This window comes from Hypanus sabinus, chromosome 3 (assembly GCF_030144855.1).
Source record: "Hypanus sabinus isolate sHypSab1 chromosome 3, sHypSab1.hap1, whole genome shotgun sequence".
In the NCBI taxonomy this organism is placed as follows: domain Eukaryota; kingdom Metazoa; phylum Chordata; class Chondrichthyes; order Myliobatiformes; family Dasyatidae; genus Hypanus; species Hypanus sabinus.
Genome location: NC_082708.1, coordinates 65,098,074 through 65,110,317, shown reverse-complemented (window position 1 = coordinate 65,110,317; position 12,244 = coordinate 65,098,074). Strand labels below are relative to the sequence as shown.

General features: G+C 40.1%; 1 protein-coding gene across 1 annotated transcript in view; it reads left to right on the top strand.

Moving 5' to 3' along the window:
* The first annotated feature begins 445 nt into the window (after positions 1 to 445).
* Positions 446 to 12,244, top strand: part of sytl2a (synaptotagmin-like 2a) — a 123,749-nt gene continuing 111,950 nt past the window's right edge. The window contains exon 1 of the mRNA XM_059964532.1: positions 446 to 475. The gene's annotated coding sequence lies outside the window, so the exon portion shown is untranslated. The remainder of the gene's footprint in view (positions 476 to 12,244) is intronic.

Below are 12,244 nucleotides of genomic sequence, written 5' to 3'. Positions count from 1 at the left end.
ACTACAGTAATATTGGTCATGTTCTAATTTGTTCTGTATTTCATTTAAATACATAATTTGTTACTCAGTTTGTCTTTCTTTATGCCTTTTTAACTATTTCCATGAAACTTTGGCCAATTTGGCAGCTGCTTAATTGAGCCAAAATGCACTTGTCCCCATCGATTGTTTTACACTGCTGCCACAAAACAACAAATTTCATGAGATACGCTAGTGATATTAAACCTGATTCTGATTCTAGGGGCACTTGGAGCGAACTTTATAAACACTGTTGTTCTCTCAGCCATTCAACAAACAAAACGGAAATTGTCCCCAATGAAATATAGAGACAGACTAACACATTGACTTTGGTTCCCTCTACAACTTTAGTTCCCTAGGACTGGCCATCTGCTTGACTGAAGCAACACAAAATCTGCAGGAGGAACTCAGCAGGTCAGCATTGGAGGAAGGAAGCCCTGCAGCAGTATTGAGTGGAGAGGTAAGATGGCCAGCACAGAGGTGAAGGAGGGGGCAAGAAAGGATTATGAGGCAAATGGTGAATAGAGAATGAGTATAAAATGACAAAGAGGTGGTGTTAGTGAGGGAAGCTGAGTTTGGGGTGTGAGGTTGAGATATTAAGTGCTGGAGCAAGATGGGGAAGGGGAGTGTGAAAATAGGAGACATATTAGCAAAAGGCCACCAGAGCTGGAACAATAAAGCAATAGAAGTGAGAATGGGAACAATTAGAGAAGGGAGAAGTGACTGACTGTTGGAACCATATTGGATTGGGAGAGTAGGGAAGCTGGTTGTGAAGTGGGTGGATGGATAGAGCCAGGGTGGGTGGGAGAAAGGGACAAAGATGTTCACTCATCTTTGCTCTGGGGAGGCAGTGGGGGAAGTTGAGAAGGGGGACAAAGTGTGAAGATTAGAGTATCAGAAGGAGATATGAGAGGGGTGAGGGAGGAAGAAATGTGAATGTGGGGTATCTAAAAATGGGTAAACTGCATTCATTCCATTAGTTTGTATTTGACTCGGGCACAATATAAGGTACTGCACTTCCAGTTTGCATTGGGCTTCATCCCAAAATGGCCTCCTCAGCAATAGTGTAGACTCTGCAACTGTTTTGCAGAACACCTATGCTCAGCTCACAATGGTCATTGTGAGTCCTGACTCCTGATTTTTATATCTTTTGCTTTCATATATAAAAAATGGTGCATGCAGAAAGCAAGTTCTTTGTGCAAAGGGCCTACAGGAACCTTTTATTGCTACAGCCCATTGCTACTGGCAGGAAAATATATTAAAAATTTCTACAAGCATAAGAGTGTTGTATATGATTTCCTTCACTTTGGGGAAGCATGCATTATAGACGTATGTGCAAGCTTTCTCAACCTATCAGAGTTTGTTGAAGGTGATCTGGATGAAGTCTTCTCTCCTTAAGTATGGAATCTGTGTAATCCTGAGACCATTCCTGTTCACATCCAAACTTTGGTTTAAAGATATATGAAGCAGATGCCTGTCAGTTAGAGTTGTAGAAAAATACAGCACAGAAACAGGCCCTTCTGCCCATCTAATCCATGCTAAATCATTTAAACTGCTTATTCCCATCAACGAGGACCTGGACCATAACATTCCATAACCCTACCATCTATATATCTATCCAAAATTCTCTTAACTTGAGAATTCTCTTGCACTTGAGCATACGTGCATCACTTGGACTGGCAGCTCAATCCACACTCTCATAACCCTCTGAATGAAGAAGTTTCCCCTCATTTTCCTCTTAAACTTTTGATCTTTCACCCTTAGCCCATGACCTCTAGTTGTAGTCCCACCCAATCTCAGTGGAAAACGCCTACTTGTATTTACCCTATCTATACCCCTTATAATTTTGTATACCTCCATCAAATCTCTCCTCAATCTTCTACGTTCCAAGTAATAAAGTCCTAACCTGTTCAATCTTCCCTTATATTTCAGGTTCTAAGGCAACATCCTTATAAATTTTCTCTTTCAACCTTTCCTTGTCCTGCCTGAAGGTGAATGACTAAAATTGCACACAATATTGCATATTAGGCCTCACCAATGTCTTATATAACTTCGATATAACATCCCACCTTCTGTACTCAGTACTTCGATTTATGAAGGCTTTCTTTATGACTCTATCTACCTGTGCCACCACTGCCAATGAATTATGGATCTATATTCCCAAATCCCTTAGTACTAACACACTCCTCAGTACCCTGCAGTTCACTGTGTAATGCCTATCCTGGTTAATCCTACTGAAATGTAACACCTTGCACTTGTCTGCATTGAATTCCAGCTGCCATTTGTCAGCCCAATTTTCCAGCTGGTCCAGATCCAGCTGCAAGCTCTGATAGCCTTTCTCGTTGTCCTCTACACTCCCAAACTTGGTGTCATCCTCAGATTTGCTGATCCGGTTAACCACATTATCATCCAGATCATTGATATAGATTACAAATAAAAATGGACCCAGCATCAGTCCCTGCTACTCTCAACTAGTCAAAGGCCTGTAGTCATGGAGGCAACCATTTACTACCACTCTCTGGCTTCTCCCACAAAGCCAATATCTAATCCAAATTACTACCTCATTTTGAATGCCAACCGACTGAACCTTCCTGACCAACCTCCCATGTGGGACCTTGTCAAAACTACACAACATGCACTTTGTATTCATCAAATTTCTTGGTAACTTCCTTGAAAAACTCTGTAAGATTGATAGGCATTACCTACCATGTTGACTATTCTTAATCAATCTATGCCTATCCAAATACTCATATATCCGGTCCCTTAGAAGACCTTCCAATAACTTTCCCCACTACTGACGTCACATTCATTGGCCTATAACTTGTTCATTTATTTTCAGAGCCTTTTTTTAAACAGTGGAACAACAATAGCTATCCTTCCACAAAGTACCTCACCTGTCACTAAGGATTATTTAAATATCTCTGCTAAGAACCCTGCAATTTCTGCACTTGCCTCCCACAGGGACCAAGGGAAGACCTTGTTAGGTCCTGTGGATTTATCCTCCCTATTTTGCCTCATGACAGCAAATACCTCCTTCTCTGTAATCTGAATAGGGTCTATAACATTGCTGCTGCTTTGCCTCACTTCTATGAGCTCTGTGTCTGTCTCCTGACTTAAATGTGTCCATTTAAGTGTGACATTTATGGCAGCAATTTCCAGTGAACAGCCCTCCTTTATTGCTTAAAAACAGAATGGAATATTAATGCAGGCAGTTCGTAATGACTCCAAAGAAAATAAATAATATGAAAATTGAATAATTAATTTTAAAATATTCTTAAAGATGGAATTCTATTAAAGATAATTAATTTTGATACAGTTAATTGGAGGATTAACTTTTAATTTATTTTGCCCATTTGTCTCTAGTCAACTGACAGTCACTTGATACTAGTTGGCGCCTGATGTCAACGGACTGCCGAGAGGGTATGTATATTTATTCAAGAGAGTTCCAATTCAGTTACAGTATTTTTAATAAATATATTTGAGGAATTATTGTGCAAACAAAAAATGTATGTGAAATAAAAGCTAAAAATAGCATATTGTTCATTGTTTTTAAAAAAAGGCCTGTTATTAATTTTTAAGCATTTGCTCTTGTGTTAGGGGAAAATTATAATGCTTGTTAGGAGTCATCTCCTCTGAAACTGGAGTTGACACAATAACATTCAAACTCTTAGTGTTGCAGGCTCTACAATAGTTATTAATTAAACAGTTGGTAAATTTCGCTGTTGAGGGCTATGGAGTAGACTGACCATTTACCTGACCATCTATTAAGCATTGTGAATACAGTATCTTTACATGAATGCGTAGCATTATACCTGTGAGCACTTCATGTGGATGAGAAGTAAATGATTTAGGAATTCATTGTGCTGCTCAGCTATAAATCTTGTTTTTCATTTTAGGAAAATAAACTTCAAGAAAGTATTAAATGAACAAAAACAAATCAAAGTTGAATAGATTTTTACCAAAAGCTAACTAATTTACATAAAATTTGGCAAGATTTCGATTTTTACTTGGTTTCTAGTCTCAAAGCACTAGAGCTAATTACATTCATCTCAGGGAAGAGGAGTGTACAAATTCTTCACTTGGCTTAAAATAGACTAATGTCATTCTTTCACAATATTTCCTTATAGGTTATAAACAAGCTTATCAGCTACTGGGAGAATGAATGTCATTATATGCGAATTCTAAGTGACTAGGTTTTGTTAGGGCTGGTTCGGCTCTGTTGAAGAATTTAAAAAACTACTTTACTAATATTTCTTGTAATAGTATTTTTATAATGTGAAAAGTTTGGCCTCTTGTATATAATGATTGAATATTGCTACTTTGCTTCCTTGTTGAGAGAGAGTCCAAGGTTGATACTAAAACATGATTGGCATTTAAAATCTGTAAATGGTAATCAAACAGAGCAGAGCAGTCAATAGAAGGAAAACATTATGATATGCATCACGGCGTGGTGCTTTGTACCTCTGACCTCATCCATGTGATGTGCGTGATTTGAAGTTTTATTTTGCATCAAAGTTGAAAACCTTCTAGAAAAATCTGAAATAATGAATTAAGTCGGTAATTATGTGAGCATAATTAAATCAAAACTTTGCTTTGTTTTAAAGCTTTTGTCAGATGACAAATTGCATCCTTGTTTAAGAAGGTAGGATGGCAAAAGATAAGAAACTGTAGACTGGTTAGCCTGACCTCAGTGGATAGCAAGAATTAGAGTCCATTTTTAAAGATGAAATTTTGAATCAGTTTTTTAAAGTAAATGATTCAATAAGGCAAAGACAGCACACTTTCAGCATTGTCTTGTCTGATTCATCTGTTAGAAATCTTTGAGGAGGTAATAAGCAGGTTAGACAATGGAGAGTGGGTGGATGCTATTCACTTAGATTTTTAGAAGGCATTTGACAAGGTGCCAAGTGTGAAGCTGTTAAACAAGGTTAAAAATCCACAGTATTAGAAGCAAGATACTAGTATGGATAGAAGATTGGCTGACTGGTGGAAGTCAGAGAAAGAGGATAAAGGAGACATTTTTAGATAGCTACCAGCTTCTGGAGGAGTTCTACAAGGGTTATTATTGGGATCACAATTTTACACTGTATACATTAATGATCTGGATGAAGGCACTGGTGGTATTGTGGCAAGTTTGCAGACAATACTATGATAGGTGGACATGCAGATAGTGTTGTAGAAGCCCATTGAATCTGCTCTGCCATTTCATCGTGGCTGATCCAATTTTCCTCTCAGCCTCAATCTCCTGCTTTCTCTCCATATCCTCCCCAACAGTATCCAAAGTGATAAATCCTGTTATTGAGGGGGATAGCCACATGGTAACTCTGCACTGGCTCCTTAACCCCTTTCCTCTTCCTGACACTCATTCAGTTTCCTGTGTCCTGCAGCTTGGGTGTAACTGTCTCTTAATACATCCTATCTATCGCTTTTTCAACCTCCCAAATGATCCAGAGTTCATCCAGTTCCTGCTCCAACTCCTTAAAAGCACACACAAAATGCTGGAGGAACTCTGCAGGTCAGGCAGCATCAATGGAAAAGAGTACAGTTGACGTTTCGGGCCGAAACCCTTCAGCAAGATGGATGCTGCCTGGCCTACTGAGTTCCTCCAGCATTTTGTGTGTGTTGCTCAGATTTCCAGAATCTGCGGATTTTCTCTTGTTTCCAACTCCTTAGCGTGGTTTGTTAGAAGCTGCAGCTGTTGTCGTCAGGGACACTGGACGTCTCCCTGCCTTCCCACATCCAGCAAGAGGGGCATTTTGCTATCCTGCCTGTCATTTCTACCGTCCCTAGGTGAAAAGGTATAAAGAGAAGGAAAAAAATGAGCTTTTCTTTGCTGTCTCTGAGCGAAGCCTCTCCTGGCTGAATCCCCAAAGAACTAAAGCCTCAAGTTCACCACTCTGACTATGTCCACTCAGCTGTGACTACATGTTAAGAGCAGGTCTCCATAATATGGTTTGTGAGTGCCACCAGAGGAGTGTGAACTTCAATAGAACAACTTCACAGTTATTGTTATTTAGACCAGAAGGTGCAATCCCTAAAGGGACATATCACATTGCAAACAAAGTCCCTCCGGCCATTCAAGAGTTGTTGTTAAGTGAATGGTTGCTGCAATGGTGGAAGGTGTTTCTTTAAGGTCATCATAGCTTGGTGAGGTAGTGGGGATAAGTCCCACAAACTATTAAATACTGCAAATGGCTTAAGTCTCAAATAGCCTCTTACAATCAAGTCCAACTCCTCGCCTTCATGTGTGGCTTAGCTACTAAGCCCCACGGAGCCATTTCTACTGACGGGAGAAGGGGCAAAGCTGGGTTATTGGTGCCTTAAAACAGTCTCTTCAGGCAGATGGGGCTTGTCAGCCAAGGTTGGCAGCTCACCCAGGAGAAGGAGAATTCAGATCTGAAACCTCCATTGCTTTGCAGCTATACCCACAACTGGGGAAGGCTTCGGGGGTAAACCCCAATGAAAAATCTGGAGCTGGAACCTCTAAGGGAATCTTACTTTGAGTTGAATTCTGACTGGCAACTCCTGTGACTCTGCCAGATGGCTGCAGTCTCTGTCATTCCTTTGGAATCATCAGCTGTGTGGAGAGGGGGAGCCTACTGCATGGGAAAAAACTTGCTTTCAATATAGTGCTGTCCTAGTTAGTGTACTGGCTTACCTATCCTATAGACAGCTAGGTCGCAATATCCATGGCCAACCCCAAACAATGGAGGGCAGAAAGGACAGTGGTGGAGTAGTACTCCCTGAGACTCTGCATGATCTGGACAGGTAATTGAAGAACAGTGCTTGCAGAAGGTGTATTCTTCATCAAAAGGAGTCACAGAGACTCCTTAGGGATAGAGGTCCCTGCACAGACATGGATACAATCTTTAGATGACCATATTTAGGAAAGACCTCCAGAGGAAGAACATTCCAGGCATCATGTGAAGCTATATTTGAGATCAGAAAAGGCCTTTTTGAGGATGATAGTTTTTGAATGTTGGCATTTTAAATAGCATGGTTTCATGAGAAATATGATTAGAATTTAAGTAATTAAGACCTAGAGTGTTTTTCAGGTCAGCGAGGTTGAAATCTCACTGATGATTTATATTGCTTGTGGAGTTCTATACCAGGAAGAAATGTGAGGCAAACAAAGAGAATTGTGTAAAAAGTAGCTCTACCCTGGGTTAGTCTACCCATCAGAGTTGTCTGAGTACGATTAGAACATAAGGCTGGGAATGATGGGCTGGAGTAAACAGTCTTCTACTGTATTGTGGTTTAGCTTCACTCCAGCAGGAAGCCAGTAAACTAAAATGATGGAGATACAAGAGACTATAGATAATGGAAACTGGAGATGAATGGTGGTGATGAAGCTGCATACATGAGGGAGATTGAAAATTTGACTGAGTGGTGTAATAACAACAATCTCTCACTCAATGTCAACAAGTCTAAGCAACTTATTGTAGTCCCCAGGAGAGGGAAACCAGAGGTCCATGAGCTAGTAATCATTGGAGGATCAGAAGTGGAGAAGGTCAGTAATTTAAATTCCTGGGTATCACTATCTCATAAGACCTGTCTTGGACCCCTTATATAAATACTATTGTGAAGGAAGCACAACAGCACCCCTACTTCCTCAGGAGTCTGTGGAGAGTTGGCATAACAATCTTCTGTAGATGTGTGGTGGAAAGTGTACCGACTGGCTGCATTACGTTGCTGTAGAAAAATAGCATCCATCATCAAAGATCCTCACCATCCAGGTCATGCTCTTTTTTCACTGCAGCCATCAGGTACAAGGTACAAGAGCCTCAGGACTTGCACTACCAGGTTCAAGAACAGTTACTACCCTTCAACCATTAGGCTCTTGAACAAAATGAGATAACTATACGCATTCTATTTCTGGTGTTCCCACAAACAATTGGTCTCACTTTAAGGACTCTTTATCTTATTATTTCATGCTTTTGTTATTTATTGCTATTTATTTATATTTGCATTTGCACTGTTTGTTGTTCATTGATCCTGTTTACAGTTACTGTTCTATAGATTTGCCAAGTATGACTGCAGGAAAAAGCATCTAAGTGTTGTATGTGGGGACATTTATGTATGCTGATAATAAATTTTACTTTGAGCTTTAATCTGCTGGGGAAAACTCAGTGGGTCAAGCAACATTTTGGTGACTAAAGGAATTGCTAATGTTTTAGGTTCAAACCCAGCATCAGGACTGAGAGTTGAGGGGCAAGATGGTCACTGTGAAGAGGAGAAGGGGAGAGGCGATAAGGTGATTGCTAGATTGAGGAGGAGTGTAAGATGACAGGCAGGTTGTTCCAGGTAGGGGAGGTGAGCGGGTTAGAGTTGGAAGCATATAACAAGTGAATAATAGATATAGGTAGATGAAGAGAAGGGAAAAAAGAAGAAAAACACAGATGGAACAAGATGGGGTGAGGGGAGTGTGAAGATGCAAGACAGTTGCTGGAGGGAGATAAGCAGGAACACAAAGTGCCACCAGCGTTAGATTTGGATAAGTAAAGGAGATGAATATGGGAATCATTAGGGGTGAGGTGAACAACAGTCAGAACTACAATGGTGATGGGGGAACCTGTGTGTAAAATGGGCGGATGGAACCAGAAGGGGGAAAGAGGAGAAGAGGGATGGGGAGGAAAGGGTTACCTGAAATTGGCAAACTCAATATTCATGCCTTTGCTTTGTAGATTACCCAGGAAGAATATAAATCATTGTTCCTCCAGTTTGTGTCTTGCTTCATCCTAGCAGTAGAAAAAGGCCAAGGATGGACGGGTCAGTGTGGGAATGGGAAAGGGTCTTGAAATAGTCTACAACTGGATGCTCAGGATGGCCAGTAAGAACCAAACTGGAAATTATATTCTGTTACTTAACTTAGAAAATTAAAAATAAAATGATCCAGTCATATTTTTGTTTGAGATTGTTAACATTAAGTTTGTACATGTTACTATTTAAAATATTCATGCTATTTTTGTTGTCAGGGCTAACCAGATTGATTACTATGTAATATGAGATAAGCAAATTTCTAAGATCACTAAATCTTCACCAAACCAGTTTTTCTAGTATTTAGTATTCACTGAACTATTCTTTGAATGTGATTCTAGTTCAAACGTCTTTTTGTCTGACCCAACCTATCCGGTATTAAAGTAGTTAATTTATAGACATAGCGTGTAGATTCAAGTTTTGAACCATGTGTTTTGAACATCCACAATACATTAAAAATTAAGTACAGTACATACAAGTTATGTACAGTACATGCAAGTAAACATTATGTACAGTGCATACAAGTAAATACAAAGTAGCACCTTCTCAATGTCTCAAAACTGCATATATTGTATTCCTCCTTTTTGCATTCTTAACATTCCTTCAGCTCACATAGGTCACACCCTGAAATATCAGAGATGTAGATTCTTTTGAAATAACAAGCATCTTTACAGTGTGCTTACATTCTTTATTCAATGGAAGAGTATTCAAATATAACAATAATTTTGTATTTTAAGTATTCATTACAACGCTCGTGGGTTATGGGAGAAAACCCAGTGCCACTCTGCATGAGATGAAGTATATTTTGTGCAGGGCTCCTGCGCTTTTGCACGTATTAGCTGATTTGCAAAATAGATTTTTCTTCCAACAGACCTGCGATAGGGCATGTTGTGCTAGGCCTGTATTGTGCAACTTACCTAGGTGCCAAAGAACAGCCAGAATCAATGATCAGACAGAACTCAACAGAATCCTGTATCTAAAAAATGAACGCAGTAAACTGCTGGAGGAATTCAGTGGCTCAGGCAGCACTAGTAGGGGGAATTGGAAGTTGATGTTTGGGTTGAGACTCTTCATGTGGACAGTAATTTCCCAGTCTCACCCTCTAAAGAACCAATGTTTACTTCAGCCACTCTCTTTTTAATACTTTAGAAACTCTTACTCTTCTCTTCATATTTATTCATTGTTTATTCCTAAAACATCCGTTTCACCTTTATTATCTTTTTCATCACCCTCTTTGGCCAGCTCCACCTTTCAAAATAACCTGGTCCTAGATTCTGTCAAGGTTTTCTTCAACACTGACCTTGGAGTTTATTTTCTCACTTCATCAATTTCAAAGGTGTTACTTTATCCAGAAAAATTGCAAATATATAACACAGAGACTTTGTATGTCACCATTTATTAGTTTTGGCTAGGCCATTTATTTCACATTACACCAATTCACAGCCCAACTGACTTTAAATGGATTCCGTCCCCTCGGTGAACACTGGCAGCAGAGACTTGAACCTTGGCCTTTCTCCATGGAGTATTTGTGACCGCAATACCATGCATCAACCTGTGAGTAGAGTGAGGATGAGCAAACCTCAGACATTGCTACATGCTGATATCCTCACTGTGGAAAAGGATGTGACTGGACTTGTTGCTGTGGAATGTTTCTTTCAGCTGTACTGTATTATAGCATCCGTCTCATGGGAACGCCTACGATCATTAGTTAATCAGACAGAGTGCCCTCCAGGCTCTGCTGCAAGACGAGATGGTGGATCCTGTTGGGTGATCCTGAGCACATTGTCAAATTATCTGTCATGAGACCTTATCGTAGGGCAGTGTAATTGGCAGAAACGTACAGAATTCACAACTACCGACATTGAGTTGGGATTCACTTTAAGAGGCGGATCTGATGTGACGAGGTAATTACGTAAAGGACATTTGGCGCACTATGTGTTCAATAAATCAGTTACTACGGCTTTTCTAAACCATAAAATGCCTCCTTCATTTTATTTGTGAAAACCTACATTATCACCGTCAACATAAAGGGCCTTGTGGTTAGAGGAGCACTTCCTGGTAGATCCCTTGTGCACAGTTGTGGACTCATTGCCAATCCGCACTGACCTTGCACTGGATATGATGGGGATGAGGCTGTCATCCATCTCCTTCAGTAATGTAGATTTGCCCAAAGAGTCTTGAAAGAAATGCAGAGGTTTATCTTGAAATTCATCTTGAACAAGTGCATACACAGGAACCTGTGGCCTAGGGACGCACACTGAGACAGACCTCAAATTCTGCTTGAAGAGTATCATTTTAATAAAAAAAATCCTTCTAATCTCCCAAAAACTCCTAGTTCAGGGAGCTGTTCATGATATGTTGTTGTGGACTAGCATGCTTCCTGTTCCAAGATTTCATGCTAAGGGTTATACTGAAGTGATTATTTTGAAGATTCTGTTGTTTTTAAATTTAAGTCCACCTGCTCATATTCTTTCAACATTACCTTTTTCCTAATTCTACCTACATTGTTGAGATCCATATGGACTGGAAAATGGAAAAATAGGGAATTTCTGTCCCATTTCTTGGCTTCTCACTAACTTTGCAGAGATATGCTTAGCCCGAGAAGGAAGTGCAGCATTTGGGAGTTGTGATTGCAGCTCCCAGAAGTATCTATCCCCTTAACTTTATTGGCCCTTACTTTTACTACATTCCTGTCTGCTCCCACAGCTTGAATGCCCCCCTGCACCACAATGCTATGGTCATTTAATTCAGCTGAACTCATCTCACCCATACGGTCGGCAAGAACCTCATATATGGTCAACAAGTGTAAAGGCTGAATCACCTTCACCACTATCAACTGAGTTCCTTTACCTGCTTCACTATTGGTCAAATCCTTCTGACACAAACCACTAATTACTAACTTAAGTGGTTTAACTGCCTTTTGTAAGAAGTATACAGGCAATTTTGTCACTGTGATACATTGTAAAGTCAGAAACTTCGACACTGATACTTCAACTCTGAACCGAAGATTCTCAAGCTGCAGTTATTTACAGGAGCAGCTGCCGCCAATGAAAGTGTTCTCTGGCATTTTTCATCTATCACAGCCCTGTTTTATAATTACAACTCAACAATATGCCTCTTTCCCCTTTCAGCAGATTTTAACTTCTAGGGGTCCTAGTGTAGAGGATTTCTGGGAGAAGGGCAGAATTGTCACAGAAGTTGCCAGACATATGATCTTACACTCAAGGATGGGGTTGCCAATAGTCCTGCAGTATCTCTGAAAGAAAAATTCTCTGTACTATATCACCTTAATATGGGATATAAATTTACTTGTAAAGCTTGAAGAAACCATAATACGGTGGCTGGGAATTCATCAGCGAGTTATAGAACAGCACAGAAACAGGCTCTTCGGCCCATCTACTCTATGCCAAACTATTAATCTGCTGCTGGCAGTTCGTTCCACCCTCTCACCACCTTCTCACGTTCTCTTAAA